This window comes from Myxocyprinus asiaticus, chromosome 3 (assembly GCF_019703515.2).
Source record: "Myxocyprinus asiaticus isolate MX2 ecotype Aquarium Trade chromosome 3, UBuf_Myxa_2, whole genome shotgun sequence".
NCBI classification, from domain to species: Eukaryota; Metazoa; Chordata; class Actinopteri; order Cypriniformes; family Catostomidae; genus Myxocyprinus; species Myxocyprinus asiaticus.
This window is the reverse complement of record NC_059346.1, coordinates 45857502-45883415: the sequence shown is the minus strand read 5'-3', so window position 1 is coordinate 45883415 and position 25914 is coordinate 45857502. Positions and strand designations below refer to the sequence as shown.

The 25914-nt window shown below is 43.1% G+C and overlaps 1 protein-coding gene across 5 annotated transcripts in view; it reads left to right on the top strand.

The window, feature by feature from the left end:
• kcnt1b (potassium sodium-activated channel subfamily T member 1b) overlaps positions 1–25914 on the top strand; it is a 130397-nt gene that overhangs the window by 17874 nt on the left and 86609 nt on the right. Inside the window, exon 1 of one of the 5 annotated variants that reach the window (XR_007893653.1) lies at positions 11513–13701. The exons of the other annotated variants lie outside the window; for them this stretch is intronic. The gene's annotated coding sequence lies outside the window, so the exon portion shown is untranslated. Of the gene's footprint in view, positions 1–11512; positions 13702–25914 lie in introns of those variants that run through there. 5 annotated transcript variants of the gene reach the window in all.

The following is a 25914-nucleotide window of genomic DNA, read 5'->3' as shown; positions in this document are numbered from 1 at the left end:
CAAACCGCAGTAAGGGTCTATGTCAAGGTAAAACGGAGACGTGGAAGTACGCGTCCTTCAGGTCTGCCGCCACGAATCAATCTTGATGCCGGACGCTCGCTAAAATGCGTTTTTGCGTCAGCATCTTGAACAGGAGTCTGTGCAAGGCCTGGATCAGAACTCGCAGGTCCAAGATTGGCCGCAACCCACCGCCTTTCTTCGATTCGATGAAGTAAGGGCTGTAAAACCCTTTCTTCATCTCGGCTGGAGGGACAGGCTCTATCGTGCCCATGCACAGAAGGTTCGCAATCTCCGCACGCAGGGTAGCGGCGCTCTCACCCTTCACCGAGGTGAAGCGGATGCCGCTGAACCTGGTTGGGCGCCTGGCGAACTGAATCGAGTAGCCGAGTCAGACAGTCCGGGTCAGCCATCGCTACGGGTTGAAAAGCGCAAGCCACGCATCCAAACTCTGGGCGAGGGGGACCAAGGGGATAAACACGTCGGACGTACCGGCGGGTGGGGCCTCGCGGCGGGGCGGAGCCTGAGGTGCCACATCGCAGGGGCTCGAGCCCCATGACTGTGCTGAGTCCAGGGACATCGAAGCACTTACCTGGCTCCTGATACCCACCATAAGATTGGTCGAGGGGGGGAGGAGGAACATCGTCCCCACAGTTCAACCCGGTGTGGGCGTGTTTGAGCCACAGCTGGGCGCACAGGGGCGGAGGGTCTGCCGCTGGAGCGCCAAACCTTTCACTTGGAGAACAAGGAAACCACTCTTTTGTTGAAGTTTTGGATACCGCAGCCTCTTGAGCATGCAGTGGAAAATGAAACAAAAGATTCTCCTCCTGGCCCTCCACCGGGGGTTGGAGTGGTCTGTCTACCAGCTCCGTAGAAGCGGATCTCCACGTCCCTGGGTCGGCCGTCTCAGGGATGCTTTGAAGCCTTCCTAGGGTTCTTGGCGGCCGGCCGTGAGATGGGTGGCGGCTGCTTCCAGTGAGAGTGGAGAATCTGTTCAGGGGAGAGTGGAGGGCCCGACGCTCGTGGCTGCCCGGGAAAGCATGTCCGTCATCTCCATATCGGCCTGAGACTGGGTGACCACACCCAAAGAGGGAAGCCCAGCCGAAGCCTCCGCATCAGAATGGATGCGCTCGATAGCTCATTGTCTTCCCGGGCCCCGAATAAGTGGTCAAACTCACCCTGAGACGAGCTGGTGGTCTCATCCGAGAGCCCGACCGGGGCAAGCGAGCGTGCTGAGGAATGGGAGGTCCGTGGGGGGTTACCCGGCGGAGTTGGTCCCATTGGAGTCCCCAAATCGCCCCCAGTGCTAACTGACGCGGCCTTATACCCGTAGGTAGAAGGACTGAGGCGGGGAGCTGCTGGGGTGGCTTGCTTTCTTACGAAGGCAAGCCGTGACCGCAATGTTGCCATGGTCATGTTCTCGCAATGAGGACAAGACCCATCCACGAACAAAGTCTCTGCGTGGGCAGCACCCAGACACGTAAGACAGCGATCGTGGCTGTCCAGAAGCGGAGAGATAATGACCGCAACCAGAAATAACACACAAGCGGAAAGTCATCTTTAAAAAGACGTTCCATGTGTGCTGCTCTTTTAGAATTGAAAATATACTCTTTTTAGAATATACTCTTTTGTTGTTCTGCCGAAGCGCCCAGGGGTGTTCTCTGCACTCCACAGGTGCAGAGGGGGAGAAGCCGCTGAAATGCGCCGTAAATCCAGCAGATAAGGTGAATGGACTCGGCGGATGTCCGGGGGAGTGGCATGCAAATCCCACTCGCCAATTCCCATTGGCCTTTTTTCAAAAAGCAGAGGTGTTCGGGGCTCCCAAGAGTGACCCATAGTGTCACTACATCAACACAATGTTGAGTGAGTGACAGATAGGGAACTTAAGTTACTCATTTTATCCAAATAATTTGTAAAAATTAAATTTAATAGAGGTAGCAGTATTGGTATATATCGGCATCATTGGCCTAGAGCCACTTGGTATTGGATCGAAAAGAAAATAAGTGGTATCGTCCATCCCTAGTCTGTGCTTTCCAAAATTTGAAGCACTGCCTCCAGTGGCAAAATCAGGAAGCATTTTTGAATGTAATGGCATGTGTGAGCTCCATTTTCTGGGTGAAATGTTTACTGAGGGGCACCTAAAGCAAGTTGTAAAGCTGTTTTTAGCTGTAATTGATGTAAATGTGAAAAGGAATGCATATTTTGTTAACTCTTCTTCCAAACCTCAACCCTAAACCTAACCTTCAGTGGACTAAAAATGTAATCTAAGAGGGAAAATGGAACCTCCGAATAACGCTTATCACTGTTTTTGCAAACACGATCACTTCCTGCTGTTTCCACACGTGATGAAAACCTGGATCTTTCACAATACTGGTGCAACACACTTTTTGTCACATCATAGGAGAAAGTAAACATTTGAACTAATGCAAAAATGTCTAATGGGACATAGTACTTGTCAGACTCTGCATAATGGGGCCAGTGTCAGGGTTTTGGAACATCTGGAAGCAACATGCTGACTTCCCGTGTGGTCATGTTGCAATCAAACCGATCACAGTTCTGTTTGGTGCTGCATGTGGCACAGAAATTAAATGACAGATTTATATTGAGCTACATTGTTCGACTGACATCAATCAAGGACCAGATGTGTCAAGCTTATTGTAGGACCACTTTAAATTGTTCAAGGTCTGTATATAGACAGAGCCTTTAAACACACCTCAACCTGAAAAAAGGTCAAGGACCTGTTGTTCTAAATGCTACCATTGCAAGCGTGTATAAAACAATCCATTCTGATGTTGAGACTGCTCTTCTCTAAATAAAAGATCTGGCAGTGCTGCAAATGAGGCCTCAAATTCTGCCTTGACAATTAAATTAGCTGACATTATTGAAGCCCTGGCTGTCGAATGTGATAAGCTGTGTAATGAAGGTAGTGAAAGAGAGAGCAAGAACGAGAATGTGTGTGTGTCACTGTGCTCAGCTAGTGTGAAGAGATGTCTCAAAGGTTAGCTAGAAGAGCCATTCAGTTAGACATGCTGGTTAGTAGAGGTGGAGATTTAATCCTTTTATTAGAGCTTGAGCAATTTCCCCAGGACCATAAAATAAAACAGATATCATTTAATCTAATATTATACTGACATCTCATTTTACACAGTGTTGTTGGTAGGTGATAAGCTTTTATTTTCCTAAATGTTTATGCTCATCTCCAATGTATACAATTCAGTTTCTGTGGAATAAAGGGATAGTTCACCCAAAAATTAAAATTTTGTCATTATTTACTCAACATTGTTGATCCAAACCCATAAGACTTTCTTTCTTCTGTGGAACACAAAAGGAGAATTTAGACTGTTATTAATCAGAATCAGAATGAGCTTTTATGCCAAGTGTGCTCACGTACGCAAGACTTTTTTTTTTTTTGGTGATAGAAAAAACAAGCAAGTGCACACAGAACATTACAGTGAGACACAGAATATAAAACAACGTAAGAGTATAAATAGACATACAAAAAAATAGGACATATAACATAGAATGGCGTATGTACATGTGCAAGGGGTAAAATATGTGCAAGGTAGGGGTATGTATAGTTATTGAATTAAATATGAGGGAATTTACATATGTACATGACATATTTATACATCATTGCACTATGGGAGTCCTGAAGGCAGTTTAATTGTTCATGTGGTAAATGGCCTGAGGGTAAAAACTGTTCTTGTGCCTGGTTGTCCTGGCACTGAATGCTCTGTAGCGCCGGCCAGAGGGCAACAGTTCAAAAAGGGAGTGGTCAGGGTGTGTTGGGTCCAGAGTGATTCTACCTGCACATTTCCTCACTCTGGAGATGTACAGGTCTTGTAGGGTGGGCAGGGGTTGCACCAATAATCCTCTCATCAGTCCTGACTGTCCGTTGAAGTTTCCTCCTGTCTGATTTGTTGGCTGAACCAGTGCTAATAGTGAGGGTCCCGGATGTGATTTTCCCCAGTTTCACTAGTTGCTGCCTATCTGTCAGAAAGCTGTTAATCCACTGACAGATTATGGTTGGCATGGAGAGCTGGGTCAATTTGGATGAGAAAAGATCAGGCATGATGGTATTGAAGGCTGAACTGAAGTCCACAAATAGGATCCTTGCATAAGTCCCAGGTCTGTCGAGGTGTTGCAGGATATAATGCAGTCCCATGTTGACAGCATCATCCACAGACCTGTTTGCTCAGTAAGCAAACTGAAGGGGGTATAGCAGGGGTCCAGTGATGTCCTTCAGGTAGGCCAAAACAAGTCTCTCAAATGACTTCATGACCACGTACGTGAGGGTGACAGATCTGTAGTCATTAAGTCCTGTGATTTTTTTTTTTTTTTTTTTTTTTTTTTGTGGGGGCCGGAATGATGATGGAGCATCTGAAGCGGCAGAGATCTTCACACTGCTCCAGTGATCTATTGAAGATCTGTGTGAAGATGGGGGCCAGTTGGTCAGCGCAGACTTTCAGACAGGCAGGTTAGACAACGTCTAGGCCTGAAGCTTTCCTAGTCTTTTGTTTCCAAAAGACCCGGCACACATCCTCCTCACAGACCATAAGTACAGGTTAAGTAGCAGGAGGGGGGAGGAGGGGGGTTCCAGGAGGTGTTGGTGTGTGAGTGAAGTGAAGTTCAGAACAGGGGTTGGGTGTAAGACTGGGATTTTCAAGCCTACAGTAAAACACATTCAGTTCATCAGCCATTTGTTGATTCTCTACAGAGCGAGGAGGAGTATCTTCACCTTAAAGATGAAACTGTTGTCTTTAAATATTTTGTCATCATTGCTGAAATATTGTGGGAATGAGATTGTAAGCACACAATTCAACGAGTTAAGGATGTTGTGCACCACACATTTCATGACTGAATAAACAGTGTCTTTGTCACCAAATGTGTGTGTGGCCATGACAACTTGTATTAGAAAGACCACTATGTTGCCAGTTATCTCAGTTTAAACTGTGCACTTGTGTTGTTTATCATTTGAATTATATAAAAAGACCAATGCAATCAATGTGTAAAATTGTGTAAAAATGTTTATTGCAAATGTAATTTTTTTTCTTAATACAAAGATGACAGTATATCACCTCCCTGATTAATTATTCAATCCCCATTACTGAAAAATGACAGCCTATTAAGGGATTAGCCAAGAAATCTCATACTGTAGGTATTTGTGGAATATTGTGATGATTGCATATCAATTACAGGCAAAAATATTCCTACTAAATAACAAGTTGTAATTACACTCCTATATAATACTCACTTTATGCTCCATTTGTATCCCTTCATACTCCTTGTGCAGTGCTGTTAAAAAAAATTGTTTCTGTTCATGGAATTAGAGTTTTCTTTTTAATACATAATAGTTGTAATAATACTATATTATTTTCAAATTAAACATTTGCATTTTCTGCCCATTTTGATCACTAAATAGAACTAATAGTACCTTCTTTTTAATTAAATTTGAAAGTTTTCTGCTCAGTTTCATTACAAAACAGAAAAATAATTATTTCTTGATAAAAAATTACATTTAGAGTTTTCTGCTAATGTTATATAAACATAATACAACAATTCCTCCTTTCTTTCTTTAAAATTCTGATTTTGAGTTTTCTGTTCAATTTGAATGCAAAATAGTACTAATACTTTTTTCTTTCTTTCTCTTCATTCTTTCTTTCTTTTGTTCTTTCTTTCTTTTATTCTTTCTTCAAAGTTAGTTTCCTTCCTATTTTGAATACAAAATAGAACTAATATAACTTTTTAAAATTCTAATTTCGAGTTTTTCTTTTTTAATTTTGAACAGTGCAAAAGTTCTTTCTTTCATATTTATTCTTTCTTTATTTATACATGCTTAGTTTTTGCACACTCTTTCTCTTGTGTTTAATACCCAATTATTGCATTGCCATTTTTTTTTTCATTCATGCATGCCTTTTTCTTTTGTAGTGCTTCTTTGCTCCCAGTGATTCTCAATTTCCATGTAAAATGTGGCATGACATCTTACAATTATAGCCAGCAATGCATTTTTTTTATTTATTTAGATGTCTTTTAGATTGTCTCTGTCTTGGTTTTTCTATCTCTGCTTCTCTTTAATGAAAAACAACAATGTGGAACTTGTGTGGTGCATAGAGTAATGTTCTGAATCATCCATCTGTGAATTTATGTGGCTTACACGTTGCATTCTCCCACCAGGCCCTCTGACAGTTTATCACTGAACATCTCACACATGGTTTATCAAGACTGGAAAAAAAAAAAAAAAAACATTATCATGAGAGCATGAAGAGACCAATATTTTGTTTTCTCCTTTTTTGTTATACTCAAGTTTTATTTATATATACTTATATGAAAATGTATTTTTGTGGTTAGTTATAATATACAATATCTAAGCTGTAGAACAGTGTGAAAGGATTACAGTATTCCCAGATGTGACATTCTGCTGTTGTTTTTGGTGTGTGCCTTGCTGGTGCCCTGAGTGCTCCAGCTATGATTCAGGCAGCTACTGTAGGAGCTCTCAGGCCTGTTGAAATGTGTAGTGACAGGATATCATCTCCACTTCCATCTGCTGTTCTGAACAGGAAAGTGATTTAGTGATTAGTGGTCTGCTCTGTCAGATGCTCTGCTGTGTATGAACTGAACTGGCTGTGATTAAAGTAGCTACTTTGAATTTGTGTAACATTTGTTTTCTTGCTTTTGAATAATGATGTGATTGTCAACAGAACAGAATGTATTTTACCACAGAAAGACACAGCCATAAGCCCAGCTACCACACTTAAAGCTTGTAGTTAATGTTGGTTAGCTTAGAAGCCATATACTATAGATGCTACTATACATCTAAAAAAAACTTTTAGCAGAAAAACACATTTAAAATGTACAGTTTTTCTCTTGGGAAAATACAGTAGATAAAAAATATTGATTGCTCATATACATTTTATCTAACGAAATGGACATCTTGACTGGAATGAGAATGTCCATCCCCCTAATACCACCTCCTCTGTCTAGTAATGGACCCTTTACACATTTCCAGGTTTGGAACAAGGCACTGGGGGTAATTTATTTAGGGAATAATTCACTGGAGGTAAAAAACTTTCTGATCATGCCATTTAATGGGTCTTTCATACCCACACATACACTGATGAGCCAAAACATTATGACCACCTGCCTAATATGCTGTTGGTCCTCTGCATGCTGCCAAAACAGCACCGTCCTGCCGAGGCATGGACTCTACAAGACCCCTGAAGGTGTCCTGTGATATCTGGCACCAAGACATTTGCAGCAGATCCTTCAAGTCCTGTAAGTTGGGAGGTGGAGCTGCCGTGGATCGGACTTGTTGGTCCAGCACATCCCACAGATGCTCAATCGGATTGAGATCTGGGGAATTTGGAGACCAGGGCAACACCTTCAACTCTTCATCATGTTCCTCAAACCATTCCCGAACAATGTGTGCAGTGTGGCAGGGCGCATTATCCTGCCTGTAGACCTCTTGTTGGTTCGGACCAGACGGGATAGCCTTCGTTGCCCTCGCGCATCGATGAGTCTTGGGCGCCCAACACCCTGACGCCATTTAGGGTTTGTCCCTCCTCGGACCACTGTAGGTAGGTATTCACCACTGCTGACCGGGAGCACCCCACAAGCCTTGCCGTTTCAGAGATGCTCTGACCCAGTCATCTGGCCATAACAATTTAGCTCTTGTCAAAGTCGCTCAGGTCTTTACTCCTGCCTATTTCTCCTGCATTCAACACACTGACTACGAGTACTGATTTTTCACTTACCATCTAATCTACCCAGACCTTGACTTGTGGCCTTGTTAGGAGATGATCAACGTTATTCGCTTCACCTGTGAGTGGTCTTAATGTTTTGGCTCATCTGTGTATATAGTACGTTATAAACATATAATATATATACAATTGCCACAGGGTGTCACTGTGTTTCATTGGTGGAATCCCCTGTCTGCTGTTCTCATTATCTAGTGTTACATAAAACACATCCTCGGTGCAGAGACTGTAAGAGAACAGAGATGTGATGTGTTCCTCCCACTCAGTGAAGACACTGGGCTGTACTCTCTATTCACGAAGACTCTGGTTACATTGTTATATTCATGTTTGTTTTCGTGGCATGTTCTGTTATGATTTGCATCACAGGTGTGTGATCTCTGGAGGTGTTTAAATATTTGAATATTAGCAAGCAAATAGACAATTCCTTAAAGGCATAGATCACCCACAAATGAAAATTCTGTCATGATTTACTCACCCTCATTTTGACAGGTTTTGAGCTTGTCACATAATATTTTGTATGGATTGTATGTGAATAGAGATGCAGGGCTTGTTTTTCCCCTCACATGGTCTGACCTGTGTTCTTGTTCAATGTCTTTTCTGTATTTTTTGCCATTGACACGAATGTGCCAGCTTTAGAGGTCACATAAAGAGGTTGCACTACAAATATCTGACAGACTAAGTTGTAAAATTTCCATCATGGTCTATTTTTATCCTTCATATTAGTTTAAATTTCCCTGATACAGAGTACATTTGATGATGTCTCGATATAGTCAAAATTACCATATAAAAATGACAATGCGCGGCAAGCGTGAGTCTGATGAAACAGGTGTTCTATTTAATAATTAGCAGTGTTGGGGAATATACTTTAACGTTATTGATGTTTCTGAATAAGAGCATCAGAGCACGTCTGGCCGAAGGAGTGCCCACTCCGCTGCTCTCAGCCAGAATAATCACATAAGGGCATGTTAACACATGAAAACTGATGTGCAGTATCAAATACACAGAATGTATTATAGTCCTATCTGTAGAGATCAAATCAATATGAAGATAAAGAAAAATCCCCCCCAAAATGTTTTGAAATCCCGGCCGGACGCATTTTTCAGGTCTGAAAAAGAGAACCTGTCCAGGAAAAAGAGGACATATTGTCACCATAGTGTCGGCCAAATGATAGGCAGAATGGCCGTCTAAGTTACCATTCACTTTCATTGCATCTCTTTTCCTTTCCATGAAAATGAATGGTGACTAAGGCTGTCATTTTGCATCTCCTTTTGTGTTCCATGGAAGATCAAAAGTCATACTATTTTGAAACAACATAAGGTTGAGTAAATAATGAAAGAATTTTCATATATGGGTGAACTATCATTTAAAGAAAATTGCTACATTTTGGGCTTTAAAGGGATAGTTCACCCAAAAATGAAAATTCTCTCATCATTTACTCACCCTCATGCCATCCCAGATGTGTATGGTTTCATTTCTTCAGCAGAACACATTTGAAGAAAAATAACTCAGCTCAGTAGGTCCTTATACTGGAAGTTTTTGGTAACAAAAGTTTTGATGCTCCAAAAAGCACAGACAATCAGCATTAACGACTCCAGTGGTTAAATGAATGTCTTATAAAGTGATACGATCGCTTTTGGTGCGAAAAAGATAAAATATTTAAGTACTTTTTAACTGTAAATAATTGCTTCCTTTAAGCAGCTTTATGCGCGTTCATGAGAGGGCTGAGGTCACTCTCTCTTTCCAGCGATGGCATGGCAATGTTCCATTCTTGCAGCAGTTGCCTGGCATTGCCTACATGTGCACCACCACGTCTCCTGAGCTCTCTGTCTCTCTGAGGCTTGTTGGTCCAGCCTCCTCCATCTCCCTGTGCTCCTGGTCAGAGTACTCAGGTTCAAATAAATATGGCTGTGCAAAAACTTGTATCTCCTCTCCTCTTCTTAAATCAAAATCTTCTGACATCTTTGTTTAAATTTTCTTCAATTTGTTTACGGCATTCGGTCTGTACAGCGTTCCTCCTACTCAGTTGTAAACAGCGCTGCTCTTCCGGCTGTGTCACGCAAGCATCACTTTTCGCGTGAACATGCCAATACGTCACACAAGAGACTGCGTGACCTCGTGAATGTGCATACCACTGCTTAACATAAGCGATGATTTATAGTTAAAAAGTACTTAAATATTTATCTTTTTCCACACCAAAAGTGATCGTATCGCTTCATAAGACATTCATTTCACCACTGGAGTCATATGGATGACGTTAATGCTGATTGTCTGTACTTTTTGGAGCATCAAATATCGTGTTACCATCCACATCCATTGTAAGGACCTACTGAGCTGAGATATTTTTCTATTTTTCTTCAAATGTGTTCTGCTTAAGAAAGGAAGTCATATACATCTGGGATGACATGAGGGTGAGTAAATGATGAGAGAATTTTCATTTTTGGGTGAACTATCCCTTTAAGCATGGTGAAAAAGAAAAAATACAGTTCACCAAATCAGTGTTAAATGCAGTGGTGCAGTTGGAACCATACGCACATATTTTTTCACTGTTTGCGTATAACGACTTCTAAGGATCAATATTTGCGTATACCCTTTGGTATACCCACTTGTTTTGCTTCTTCAGAAGTCCATAATCTACTGTCGTGTTAGTTTCTCTTTAACTGTTTACCATGCTGTTTTGTGAAACTTGCAATTCTTTGTTGTAATCGGTGCATTATCCCCTGACAACCGCTGTCATTGACTTGAGGGAATTCATGGCAGTGAGTGGAGAGACACTCACGCTGAAGCAGTATCAGGTAAAATTAATAAAAGGAAAATATATGTTGCGAACCGTCGCGTATAACAAGGAATCGTCCTGCATTTAAGGGGATGTCCTGTATTTTAGCATCACACCCAAACTGCTGAGAATCACAAATCGAGAGAAAAGGACCTTGTTGCCAGGGGTGGACTGGGAACAAAAACCGGCCGGGGGTGGGGGGTGCAATGTGAAGTTTTGGGGGGGGGGGGGGGGGTAGGTGGGGAGGTGGTTTGTTGTGCTCAATGTGTTTTGCTGTCCCCTTCTGCATATCGCGGCCCACTTTGGCATATCGCGAGCAGCTGGGGGAAAGATCAGTGACAATCAGCGCACATCTTCTGTCGTGTTTCCTGTCAGAAGCAGGAGAATTTTGTCAAAAATATAGAATTCGAGTGCATGGTAATTGTTTCCCACTTTTGTGATTTTTAAAACACCTGTAAATGCACCTATATTCATGGCATGGCATTACATTTTATTGCATATGTCAACGCTCTGTGTCAGTGATACAGGAGTGCCCCCTCACTTTGACCTCAGTATTTCTTTTTTGGGTGAACTATCCCTTTAAGTATTAAACTCTGGCATTGAACTCTTCTCCTCTCATGCTAAAAATATAAATGATAGCTCCAATTGTGCCGATTGTTGATGAGTGTGCAACTGCTTTTTTTAAGTGATCTGACTTAGAATTTGTGATGATGAAACAGGTGAAAAAATCCCATAGACTTACATCTAGTATCATAGACACATGGAGATGGGCTGTTTTTACTTGGGCCTGTACATAACTACCTAGCAACCTCCCAGATCACCCTAGCAACCACACAGCAATGCACTAACAACTACCAGAACACCTTAGCAACCACATAGCAACATTTTGGCTGCATCCCATCGCATTAAGGCAGTGAGGTTTTCACAGGCAAGCACCACTCAAATTTTCAGAAGAAAATGTAAAAATCTTGTTTATTATTGTCTAAACTTTAATTAATTGCACAACTGTCCTGCTGAAGTCACATTGGGAGTTTGACATTCACAGTTGCAAATGGCAGAAGTCATCTGAAAAAACAACAAGAAAGAAAAAGGCCCCTTGTCACTCTTTACTAAATTGTATAATTGTAAACCCAAATAAGTTATCAGTTAGACTGAGGTAATCAGTTACATCAAATTTTTTAAGTTAATAAATTACAAGTTTAAGTAAGCAGAACTGTCAGATATTGATTTTGTTCTACTCATGCGTGTTGATTTTTCTTAACTTACATTTATTCATTTGGCAACGCTTTTATCCAAAGCGACTTACAAAAGAGGAATACACTACAAGCGAATCACCTTAAGGAGACAGTGGTATGAAAAGTACTGTATTACAAAGTTTCACTAGCATCAGAATAGTAGTATTCAAGACAGATTAAAGTGCAACAAAAAAAATATATATATATTTAGTGACGGGTTAAGTGCTCATGGAAAAGATGTGTTTTTAGCCATTTTTTTGAAGACAGAAAGTGAGTCAGCTTCAGCTTTAGTTATGACAAGTGACTGAACAAGAAGTTGTGTGGCATGTTCAGAGAGGAAGGGTCTTATCTTTCTGATATTGAAGAGTGTAAATCTACATGATAGTGCTGTCTTTGAGATGTGGTCTGTGAAATTTAGTTTGTTATCGATGGTTACCCCTAGATTTCTGACCATTTTGGAAGGCGTTACTGTAGTTGAACCCAGCTGCATGGTGATGTTGTGTTCAACAGCAGGGTTGGCTGGAAAGACGAGGAGTTCAGTCTTGTCTGGGTTGAGGTGCAGGTGGTGTTCCTTCACCCAGGCTGAGATGTCTGCCAAAAAGGCAGAGATTCGAGCAGTCACCGAGGTGTCATTGGGCTGGAAAGACAAGTAGAGCTGTATGTCATCGGCATAGAAGTGGTAAGTAACTTGAAATATTGAGTAAGCAAACTCATGAATTTGAATGGTACTTAACTTTAAGTTAAACTCTTTGGGTGAAATTAAAATCACCATGTAGGCTCAACTTGAACATATCAAGTTGAGAGAACCTAGCTAGCTGGTACAAGCTAGTACAGTGAATGTTAGCATGCTGAATGCGTTGATTAGCATAGTGATTGTTCAACAAATATATCATTATAGTGTACAGAACTCTAATACTGTACCTGTCCTCAAGCTAATCTCAAGCTCAACTATTCATCATAATGGTAACCCCCCAAAACACTTTAACATGACAGAAACTCTTGTAAACAACACAACAAAACATTAAACATTAACAAGTATCTCCCTTTACATTCATCTCACACAAAGACACACTATATAACACTTCATTGTAACATTATCGAGTGCCATGTAAAGCATGCTGGGAAATAAAAATCCCCTTCCCAGTTTCAGTTAAATTTAAGTTCCTGTAAATTTAAAGAGGCAAGTTCATTAAACTCAAAACTAAAAGAAAGAGAAAGTTCTAAGTACTCAAGTTTCATTTATTTTAACTAATTTGTATAATTTAATTTTCCCCTACTCAAAACAATTAATTATTTTGAGCATTAGAGTTTACAGTTATTCTAAGGCAGTGTAGCTTTACTATCTAGTTAGTAGAATGTTTGAATTGTATGTACAATTTTTGGACATCTTGACTTTTATTATTAAATAGGCTATTTTTAAAGGCAGATAATGTTTTTATGCAACCCATTATCTACACCTTTCATCTAACTTATTCCATATTATTATCCTCTTGGTTTTGATAATGTGATTCGGTATACAGATAGTTCTGAGCTGGACATTTGCAAAGGATCATCATGTCAGCTGAGTCTGTAGGCTGGAGAATCTTGCAGTGCAAGACTATATCGAGCACAAATCAACGCGCCTCGGTTCTTCAGTCGTGAGTCTTCTCACCACCCGCAATCACACACATCAGCGTCGTGAGCGTGTTTGGCGCGACTCCAACAGCAGGTGCATTTAGCGTTCCACGGATGCGACCATGAGCTCGCGTTGGCAGCCCCTCTCCATCTCTTCTGGTGGTAACTTGTAAGTCTGAAGAATGGCAGGTGCCAAAAGAACGGAGTCGCCGTCCGAAATCGACCCGGACGTGAAGACCGAAGCGAGGAAATCCATCGAGCACATATGGCTTGATTCGGCGGTGCCGGTTCGGACGATGGGTTCTTTTGAGAGCGATGCTGGTCAAAGGTACCGCAGTCCCGTTTCAAGCAGCGTGTTTGGACACTGACACTGTTTGATAACAAAACTGCAGCATCCTCAAAGACGCGTCATACTCTGAAGATAAGTCAAAAATGAGCCGCCATAAATGAAACAATCAATAAACTATATGTTTAGTGTTTGAAACTTGCATGTGAATGGTAAGCGATTTTGTTTGAGGAATGTTGCGTAAATTGTCAATGCAACGATCTTTTCCCTCTTCGTTTTGATCGGTAGTTTTGGTCATTCGAAATGCAAACTAATACAGCATAGCCTACATAGATATCTAATCTGTAGCTTATATTGGTGATACACTTGAGTAGCCTACAACTGTTGTCAATATTAAGCTACCATAAATGTTACATAAAGCCTCGTAACATTTGTATAATCTATAATGACGAACGGGAAGGTGCTGCAGCTCTCTTTATCCATAAATGATGTACGTAAGGGGCCGTTCACACCGAACGCATTTTTACGTCAGTTCGCTCTGTTTTTAGTTCTATGTAAACATCCGCTAGACAGACGTCTTTGACCGTTGTGCCGTGTCTTTCAGACGCCGTGTCCAGTTAAAAATACCTTAAGTTGTTAAAAACGCGTCTCGAGACTCTAATGTGTTCTGTAATATGCATTGCTGTGTCTATCTTTTTAGCACAAGAACGTGTTCGGTCTGAACGGCCCCTAAGTCTTATACTTCTACTCATCCAATCACCTAATAGCTCTTAATTGGATTAATAAAGGAAACTAAGGTATGACACATGGTGCAGTTCTAGATCATTGATTTCATATTGGAGCCTAATGCAAACCACTGATGTTCCTCTTTTAAGCAATTCAGAAGGCCTGTAGAAGCCTCATTTTGTGTATTTGACAGTCAAATACGAGTTGTGCAAATCACATTGTGCCCTTAGAGACAGATGACTTGCCTGTGGCTTTTGAAAAGCTAGTAAGCTAGGAAATGTATTTTCATTGTCGCCCTTGCTCTGTGTGGCTTTTATATGATGTTCATTAAATATTTAATGTGTAGGCTATGTATTTCATCAGTTCACCTCAACCAACATTCATTTTGATGTTTTATCTCACATCTCATTTCAAATATTGCAGTATTGGTTCCAACTGGCAGCAGACTTTAACTCCCTTTGAATTATAAAATTTTAATAATGGGTTTAAACTAATATAACCTTGTGGTCATATGTCCTTTTGGTGCTATGATGTTTAACTAGCTCCTTTACCCAACAAACTCGTGAGGCAGTGAAATACTCTATCGCTTAAGAATGAATTAAGGCAGAATAAATCTATTTATACATTCACTGAGCGCTTTATTAGGAACACTATGGTCCTAATAAAGTTCCCAACGTGGTCTTCTCCTGTTGTAGCCCATTTGCCTCAAGGTTTGGCATTCTGAGATGCTATTCTGCTCACTACAATTGTACAGAGTGGCTATCTGAGTTACCGTAGCCTTTCTGTCAGCTCGAACCTGTCTGGCCATTTTCACTGCAGCCACATGATTGGCTGATTAAATAATCACATGAAGGTGTACAGGTGTACCTAATAAAGCGGTCGGTGAGTGTATATTTTGGTGAAGCAGGTTAATCATACACAGTGCTTTTCTCTATTCCAAGTCCACAACCAGCTTTCATCTCACTGTACAGCAGTTCTTTCAATTTGAACTGAAGCTCTGTGGACTTAATGCAACATTTTGCAGAGTCGGTTTCATATCTGTGTACTTTCTGATGTCCTTTAATGCAATCCACTCCAACTGTCCATTCATCCTATTGCCCTATTGTGTACTGCGATAATGGTGCACAAAGGCACTTGTATTCACAGCTGAGCTGAATATTAGAGATGAGCAATGGTAGAGCTGTGTAGAAATGTGTAAACATTGTCTTTTAATAATATTAGAAAGAGCGCAGGGAGAGAACTGTTTTTGGTTATGCCATTTTGATGCTCGGGATTTTCATGGCCTATAAATTTAAACGTTAGGTATTTCAACCCTGTTAGGGACATGCATATGACTCTATGTAAATGTAAAAACATACATAAATACATAAAACTTATTTTTATACTTTTTTTATTAAAATAATTTTAATAAGAAATAATGACTCTCTCTCTCTCTCTCTCTCTCTCTCTCTCTCTCTCTCTCTCTCTCTCTCTCTCTCCAGCATCTTTTTAACATTCTGTTCGTAAATAGTGGACATGGAGGCTTTTAATTTTAGACTTAGAGTTGTGGTGTCCAGATCCATTAACCTGTGAACCCCTAAAGGTAAAAGTGCATAGATTAAGATGGCCAGTGGAGTTTCATTAGCATTTAATGTCCATATAAATGAAATATGATGTGAATGTAACACCTTTTGAGTCCTTCTGGGCTTGAAAGGAAGAAGAATATCACTCCTTCTGTCTTTCTCTATTGATCTGCTCAATGTAGACACCTTTGCAGTATTACATATAGACAGTATTTTCTTGTCATTAGTTGCAAAGAGCAGACTATAAATAGGGCACAAGCTTACACAAGGATGTAAGGAATCTTAATTAACTGTCTTGCTTACAAAAATTATGTCCAGTAATTACAAGAAAACTATGAAGCTTGGTGAGCCATGCAGACAAAACTTTCACAGGTCTAATTATAATAAAAAAATGTTTAAAAAGAGTTGCTGTCTAGTCTTGCTCATAAAGTATACTTTAAAGACACATTCTCTGTATGCTCTGTAAATTATTTCATGTTGCATCCCCTATGTTAGTAGGTACTATTTTAAAGCTTATTTTTTGAAATTCTTTCATAAAAAAAAAAAAAATCATCCAGTTAATATGTTCAATTACAGTTTTAAAATGTTTACCTGTCTTTACATTCCTTTTCACTGTATAGTTTTATTTTAATGACATTTTAGTATACACATTCATAAAATAAAAAAAAATCTCTTTTAAATATGTAACATAAAGGTATTGAGCAGAAATTAGAGGTTAATCATCTGCATGCACGATATATCGGCAGCTGATATATTATTTTTAGAAAACCAGGAAAATCAAAATATTATTATCTCGCCGATAATGGAATTACTGACAATATTTTCGCCTATAATTTGTTACAGTTTATTTGCTTGCTGCTGAGAATCTCTGACTGCCTGTGGCATCTTGACTTTAGGCAAAGGCTCGGGCAGTCTCAAGCGACAGTGCACATGTGAGCCAAGCTAATGTCGCTCTGTGTGGATTATTTCAACATCTCTGCACCTTACGTTGTTTTGGGTCTGGTTTTAATTCGAGATCATCTGCTGTAAGTAACGACATGCCATTTTCCAAAAATATGTATATATGTTACTTGGGGGAGATCATTTTTGCTTATTACTTAATTAAACAAACAGAATGTGGGAAATTGCACATCGTTACTTGCAGCACAGCATTACGATTAAAACAAGCTCCAAAACAACCTAACACGGTTCATAGATCTTGAAAACATTTTCACAGAGTGACTCGAGATGGCTAAAAACGTCTCTGTCTCTGTAATGACCTTGTTGAAACCCTTATACAATCACGCCAATCCTCTGATTTGCAATGGTGTCTGAGCCCCGCCCCTTCAGGCACGCTGTTGGCCTACATAAGTGGGCAATCAGTCACTATTTCTTCAGAATTTTCTGATTAAGGGACAAGAGTGAGTCACTCGAATTATGAAACTCTGAAGTAGTAGTGCGGACAGCTTATGTCTAACACAATGTCTAGTTCCCTTCATCTCAGGGAACCGAGGTCACATTTGTAACCGGAGACGTTCCCTTTCGATTCAGTTTACTTGACATTGCTGTAAGCACTATGGGGAACGATATCCCATCATGCTGCACTACGTGACATTACACTCACAGAGTTAAAACACTAAACAGAGATATTCATAAGGAGTCACAGGCCGAATGCTGATGACTTATAAGTCATATTAAAGTGTATATGAATAGTCCCACATGGCAGATGCCAGATGGAAATTAATGTAGTCTGGGATCTATATAAACCATATAGATATACACAGTATGGTTTATTAACCCTCTCACAACATGGTTGGAAATGTAGGTTTTATTTCTTATGGGAGTACTTATGACTTTTGAAGGGGCAGTTACACAGCATATAATTAGGTGGCTGTGTTGATTATAGTCGGTAGCCCACCCATAATAAGGGCTTGGGCTCATCCGCTTGAATGAAAGAAGCACTCTATACAGAGAGGACTTGTGAGGAGATGAACGCCATGTACAGTTTATAAAATCTCAAGAACGTTTTTTGTGAGGACCATCCTCCTGCCAAACATATGTCCTGTAAGGACAAACCGTTTGTCCACGCCCATGAAGAGACTATGCCTCTGGTTGAATGCGCTTTGACACCAATAGAGCAATTTGAGCCCTGTGATTCATAAGCAAGGGCGATCGCATCAACGATCCAGTGGGAGAGACTTTGTTTGGAGATGGACATTCCTTTTGAGCATCCTCCATAACAAATAAAGAGCAAATCCAACAGCCTAAACTGACGGGTGAGATCAACATATGTATGCAGTGCCCTCACCGGGCATAACATATGCATAGATTGCTCTTCTTATGAATTAAAGTAAATGGTGGGGGAAAGAATGCTTGCAAACGAACCACCTGAGCTCTGAAGGGCATTGATAAAACCTTAGGCACATAGCCTTTTCTAGGTTTAATGGTGGCTTTTGACAGATCTGGACCAAACTCCAGGCATGAGCTGTCAGTCGACAGTGCCTGCATATCATCCACCCATTTAAACAAGGCCAAAGCCAATAGGGGTGTGGTCTTTAAGGAAAGCACCCGCAGCTCAACAGATTCCAATGGCTTGAATGGGGAGTTTGTGAGTACCTTCAGCACACAATTTAAGTCCCAAGTCGGCATCATAGCAGGGCAAGGGTGGGTTCAAACGCCTCTCTCACCTAAGGAACTTTATGACTAGATTCTGTTTGTCTATCTACGAGCCAGCCTCCAGGGCATGGTATGCTGAGATAGTCGCTACATAAACCTTGAGCGTTGATGGGGTAAGACCAGCGTCCAGCCGCTCTTGAAGGAATGCCAAAATCTCAGCTATGGGGCAATTCACCGGGTCTTTCCCACGTGAAGAGCACCGATTTGCAAACACGTGCCATTTAAGTGCATAGAGGCATCTCGTGGATGGCTCTAGCCTGTAAAATGGTGTTCATCACTGACATCCAATGTGCTCCGTTCAGAGGCCACATATGTAGGTTCCACAACTCTGGCTGGGGATGCCAAATCATGTCTTGTGCTTGAGAGAGAGAATGTCTCTCCTCAGCAGTATTTCACCTGGAGGGCCGCCTAGTATTTCTATCATCTCCGGAAACCAGGACTGATTGGGACATTTCAGCACAATTAACAGAACTGTTTCCATGTCCACACTTTGCTGATGACAGAATGAAAGAGGCGCACCGGGGGGAATGCATACTTCAAAGAACCTCCTCTAATTCTTCCAGCTCAACCTAACTGCCCTGCCATGCCTCCTCATGTGGTTCTTTGGGACTTAACACTGAAGAGGCGGGTGGGAGGGCACGAGATTCTGGATCTTCCCTCAGAACGAGGTCGATCCTAGAGATTCATGCCCTCGCAGTGAGGGCAGTCTGTCTCCATGAGAGTTGCTTGTGCATGGGCACGGCCCAGGCAGTGAGCACAGCTCTCATGCTCATCAGGCTGCGGGATGTGCCGTTCACATAGGAAACACTTGAGGAACGACATCTTTAAAAAAATGCGTATCATGCAAGTGGATCTTTAGTTAATATTGTATATATAAAAAGGATACAGTAACATCAGCTAGAGTGCTGTGGGAAGCAGGTAGGAGTTTTCGCTGAAGCGCCGCGTTAATCAACGACAAGAGTCTGAAGCAAAGAACCCATTCACCGAGAGCGTCTTCGACAGCGATGTGGAGAACTCTTCACTGGATTACACAGGTGACTGGAAAGCCTCTCAGTGCAGGTGCTGAGCACAGGTGACAAGTCGTCCTATTCACGTCTTGCTGACAAGTTCCGTCCACTGTAAGTGTATATCGATGGCAAAGCAGAAAGGGTTCCAAGACGAAGACGAAGTTTGCAGTCTTGAAGGAAGAAAATTCTGAAGAAATGGTGACTGAGAGCCCGCTTATATAGGTCAACTGTGTGTCTGAAGGGGTGGGGCTCAGACACCATTGCCAGTCAGAGGATTGGCGTGATTGTATAAGGGTTTCAACAAGGTCATCTAAGAAGGACTCCCCATAGTTCTTACAGCAAATTTGAGTGAGCTGAATCGAAAGGGAACATTAGTTTGTGAGTGAAACAAATGTGCTCATTGTATTTTACAAGTTGAGACATTTCTAACGTTATGACTCATGACTATGCGATCTGTATGATGCTACCTATTCCCATTATGATTGTTGTGTTCACATTTCATAAGTTATACAGTGGAACTGTCACAGATGAGCGCTGTAAGTGTCAGTGAATGAGACGTGCATAAGCACACATACACTACTGGTTAAAAGTTTTGAAACACTTACTCATTCTTTATTATAATTTTTTTTCACATTTTAGAATAATAGTAAAGTCATCAAAACTATGGAATAACATAAATGGAACTTTGGGAATTATGTTGTGACTAAACAAAATCCAAAATAAATCAAAACTGTGTTATATTTTAGCATCTTCAAAGTAGTCACCCTTTGCCTAGAATTTGCAGACATGTACTCTTGACATTTTCTCAACCAACTTCTTGAGGTATCACCCTGGGATGCTTTTTAAACAGTATTGAAGGAGTTCCCATCTATGTTGGGCAATTATTGGCTGCTTTTCTTTATTATTTGGTCGAAGTCATCAATTTCAAAAACTTTTTTTTTTTATTATTAAATTTTAGTTTTATAATGAAATAAATTAATATGTTGGCACAATTATATTTTTGTCTACAAAACTAATTTCAAACATTTAAGCATACGCCTTCAGATCAAAAGATTTTTAAGATCATGAGAAACATTTCAGTCAAGTGTTTCAAAACTTTTGACCAGTAGTGTATATAACACACACAAAACATCGCAGTCTGGCTGCTAGCATTCAGTAGCGATTTTAACCACTACGCAAGCCACGCAATTGCGTGGGGCCCCAGATATCAGGGGGCCCCATCCCGGTAGAAAAGCATTTGAGGGGTGACATGATGTTCTGGGTACATGCGCGAATGTGCTGTTGTCAGCGCACTTAGAGCGGTTCATGTTAGAGGTCCGCCGATTTTGGGTCAGTTTTTCACGTAGGACTTTGGGTTCGGGTTTGTAATTTATGAAAAAATATACAGGCCTTCCAAACTTGTTTCGCCCATGAGTTAGGTGCCGTCCACACCGAACACGTTTTTGTGTGCGTCTGCTCTGTTTTTCTATTGTTTTCCTATGTAAACATGCATTGGACGAACGTCCTTCACTACTGCACCATGTCTCGCTGTTTCTTCAGTATCTCAAGCAAGACCGGCACATTTTTTTCCCCTTCAGCTTTAGTGTGCTGAGGGGCTGCCATGATGCCTACGATGCTTACATAAAATACAGCCTTTTGCAACATGATGAACAATACACTGCAGCATTAGAATATAAGCTCCAGGTGAAAGTAAATAAGACAGAAATATATTACCCATACAACAAATCCTCAAAGTAATAATAATAATACTGTATCATACTGTATTATAATGAAAAACATCCTGGTTACTTGCGTAACCTCCGTTCCCTGATGGAGGGAACGAGACAACTCGTCGATGTAGTGACACTAGGGGTCACTCTTGGGAGCCCCAAACACCTCTGGTCTTTGATAAAAGGCCAATGAAAATTGGCGAGTTGTATTTGCATGCCACTCCCCCGGACATACGGGTATAAAAGGAGCTGGTATGCTACCACTCATTCAGGTTTTATGCTGAGGAGCCGAGACAAGGTCCAGCCATTTCAGCGGGTAGTTCAGCATTGTGGCAGGAGGGACACAACGTCTCTTTCACTCCATCAGGGAACGAAGGTTACACAAGTAACCAGGATGTTCCCTATCTATCACTCACTCAACGTTGTGTCGATGTAGTGACACTAGGGGTCCCTATACAAAACGCCGCAACTGGCTGAACTGTGTTACGTGAACTGGTGGTGTGTGACGGGCAGACGACTGTGTGCCTCGTAGCCAGCCCACCAGCCCGACACGTAACCTCCCCCAACATAGTCAGTGAGCCAGTGGGCGATCCTCTGCTTGGAGACAGTGCTTCCTTTCCGCTGTGCACCAAAGCAGACAAAGAGCTGCTGAGAGATCCTAAAGCTCTGCGTGCGATCCAAATAGATGCGTAAAGCACGCATCGGACACAGCAACGACAGGGCTGGGTCTGCCTCCTCCTGGGGCAGCACTTGCAGGTTCACCACCTGGTCCCTAAAAGGGGTCGTGGGAACCTTGGGCACAAAGACCCGGTCGGGGTCTCAAGATCACATGAGAGTAGCCCGGACCAAACTCCAGGCACGTTTCGCTGACAGAGAACACTTGCAGGTCTCCTACCCTCTTGATGGAAGTGAGTGCAGTCAGGAGGGCAGTCTTCAAGGAGAGTGCCTTAAGCTCAGCTGACTGCAAAGGCTCAAATAGGGCTCTCTGTAGACCCTGAAGAACTACAGAGGGGTCCCATGAGGGAACGAGGTGCGGTCCGGAGGGGTTCAGCCTCCTGGCGCCTCTCAGGAACCTGATGATCAGGTCGTGCTTCCCTAAGGACTTACCGTCCACTATGTCGTGGTGTGCTGCTATAGCAGCAACGTACACCTTCAAGGTGGAAGGGGATAGCCACCCTTCCAACCTCTCCTGCAGGAAGGAAAGCACCGACCCGACTGCACATCTCTGGGAATCTTCCCGTCTGGAAGAACACCATTTAGCGAACAGATGCCACTTAAAGGCATATAGACGCCTCGTAGAGGGGGCCCTAGACTGAGTGATCGTGTCTACCACTGTGGGTGGTAGACCTCTTAGGTCTTCCGTGTCCCGTCCAGGGGCCAGACATGGAGATTCCAGAGGTCTGGTCGTGGATGCCAGATGGTGCCCCATCCCTGAGAAAGAAGGTCCTTTAAGCCAGCACCGACTGTGCGCGCTCGTTCGTGAGGCGCGCTGTCAAAGAGACTGAGTCCAACTCCAACCCGAGAAAAGAGATGCTCTGAACCGGGAGGAGCTTGCTCTTTTCCCAGTTGACCCGAAGCCCTAGTCGGCTGAGGTGTTTAAGCACCAAGTCCCTGTGCCCACTTCCCTTAACGGGGCAAGGGCTGCCTCTGCGACCTTCGTGAAGACGCGAGGGGACAAGGACAGGCCGAAAGGGAGGACCTTGTACTGATACACCTGACCCTCGATTGCAAACCGCAGGAAGGGTCTGTGTCAATGTAGAATCGAGACGTGAAAGTACACGTCCTTCAGGTCTACCGCTGTGAACCAATCTTGATGCCGGACACTCTCCAGAATGCGTTTTTGCGTCAGCATCTTGAACGGGAGTCTGTGTAAAGCCTGGTTCAGTACTCACAGGTCCAAGATTGGCCACAACCCACCACCTTTTTCCGGTACGATGAAGTAGGGGCTGTAAAACTCCTTCTTAATCTCGGCCGGAGGGACAGGTTCTATCGCACCCTTCGGTAGGAGGGTAACGATCTCCGTGCGCAAGGTAGCAGCATTTTTGTCCCTCACCAAGGTGAAGTGGATACCGCTGATCCTGGGCGGATGCCTGGCGAACTGAATCACGAAGCCGAGTCGGATGGTCCGGACCAGCCATCGTGACGTATTGGAAAGCAACGTCGTCGGACGTACCGGCAGGTGGGGCCTCGTGGTGGGGCGGAGCTCAAGGTGTCACACCATGTCGTGGCTGTGCTGAGTCTAGGGACATCGAATCACTTACTTGGCTCCTTGTGACCACCCCCGGAACAGCCTGGGATGGGGGAGGAAGAGGCCTGTCCTCGCAACCCGTGGAGACTGTCACATCGGGGGCGTATGTGTGCCACAGCTTGGCACGCAGGGGCGGGGAGACCGCCGCTGGAGCGCCAATCCTGCAAGGAAAAACCCGTGGATGGTGGTCGTGATGACGACCGTGCACACTGGGTATTTGACCCAGGGAAGGAGGAAACCGCTCTTTTGCTGAACTGTTGGGTACCACAGCCACTTGGGCATGTGGCGAAATCAAATAAAAAGGCAACAAAAGATTCTCCACCCGGCCCTCCACCGGGGGATGGAGTGGTCTTACTACCAGCTCCAATGCTGTGGGTTTTGTCGACCCTGGGTCAACCGTCTCAGGGGCGCTTTGACGACCTGCGTGGATTCTTAACGGCTGGCCATGAGATGGGTGGCGTCTGCTTCCTGCGGTGGGCTCCATGAACCGTGTCTTGTCGGCCTCACCCTTCTCGACCAGGTTGAGCCAAAGGTGGCGCTCCTGGACCACTAATGTGGACATCGTCCGCCCGAGAGACCGCGCCGTGACTTTCGTCACTCGGAGAGCGAGGTCAGTCGCCGAGCGAAGTTCCTGCATCAGATCTGGGGCGGAACTACCCTCGTGCAGTTCTTTTAGCACCTTGGCTTGGTGGATCTGCATGAGAGCCATGGTGTTCAGGGCAGAGGCGGCTTGTCCAGCAGCGCTGTAGGCTTTGGCCGTCAGGGACGACGTGAACCTACAGGGCTTTGACGGGAGCTTTGGGCGTCCGCGCCAGGTAGCGGCACTCTGCGGGCATAGGTGCACCACGAGCGCCTTATCAACCGGGGGAATTGCCGTATAGCCCCTGGCTGCCCCGCCATCGAGGGTAGTGAGGGCAGGGGAACTGAGAAATGGGGACCGGGCAGTAAAAGGTGCCTCCCACGATTTTGTCAGCTCCTCGTGCACTTCCGGGAAGAAAGGCACTGGAGTGGGGCATGGCTGCTTTGAGCGGCGCTGCGAGCCCAGGAACCAGTCATCGAGCCGCGAGGGTTCAGGGGAGAGTGGAAGGTTCCACTCTAGCCCAACGCTCGCGGCCGCCCGGGAAAGCATATTCGTCATCTCTGCATCAGCCTGTGACTGGGCAATCGACCCCGAAGACGAGCGTGCTGGGGAATGGGAGGGCCACAGGGGAATACCCGGCAGAGGCGATCCCACTGGAGTCCCCAAATTGCCCCCAGTGCTAGCCGCTCTGGTCTCAAACCCGTAGGTAGAAGGACCGAGGTGGGGAGCCGCTGGTGTGGCTTGCTTTCTTACTAAAGCAAGCCACGACCACAACGTTGCCATGGTCATGTTCTCGCAGTGAGAACATGAACCATCCACAAACGCTGCCTCCGTGTGGGTCACGCCCAGACACGAAAGACAGCGATCGTGACCGTCTGAGTTGAGAGGTAACGACCGCAACCAGGAATAACACACAATCAGAAAGACATCTTTAAAAAGACGTGTCTTTAAAAAGATGTTCCGTGTGTGCCGCTCTTTTAGAGAAATATACTCTTTCAGGAAAATTTACTCTCTTTTTTCTGCCGAAGCGCCCAGGGGCTTTCTCTGCAGTGCACCAGTGCAGAGGAGGGAGAAGCTGCTGAAATGCACCGTCAGATCCAACAGAGGTGAATGAACAGTCGTGAGAATTCAGCTCAGTGAGCATGACCGTTCGGCTCCGAAGAGAAAATCTGAATGAGTGGTTGCATACCAGCTCCTTTTATACCCGTATGTCCGGGGGAGTGGCATGCAAATACCACTCGCCAATTTTCATTGGCCTTTTATCAAAGACCAGAGGTGTTTCGGGCTCCCAAGAGTAACGCCTAGTGTCACTACATCGACACAACGTCGAGTGAGTGACAGATAGGGAATTGGACTACAATGAATAATTGTTGGGTTATAATAATAAGAAATAACAGCTAAATTCCAAAATGTTAGTGAGTGAAGTAGTAGGTTTTGCACACCTTGTTCATAAAAAATAAAAAATAAAAATAAAAAAATAAAAGTGTTTTGTAAAAATATATGTAGGTAAATATTGCTTTTTTTATCACTGTATTGTTGAAAACATTCATTAATTATCTTGAACAAGAATTTTGAATGTACTTATAGGATGATAGGATGACTTTAAAATTATGATTTAAAATCAATTTTATGTCATTTTTTAAGCAAGATTTTCTAAATGAGGCCCAGGGTTGGTCGGTTGGTCAGTCGGTTGCTTGGGGCCTCAGAAATCATAAACCCTCCCTTGCTAGCATTAATATTACACCATGCATACAGAGATTAGGGTTTG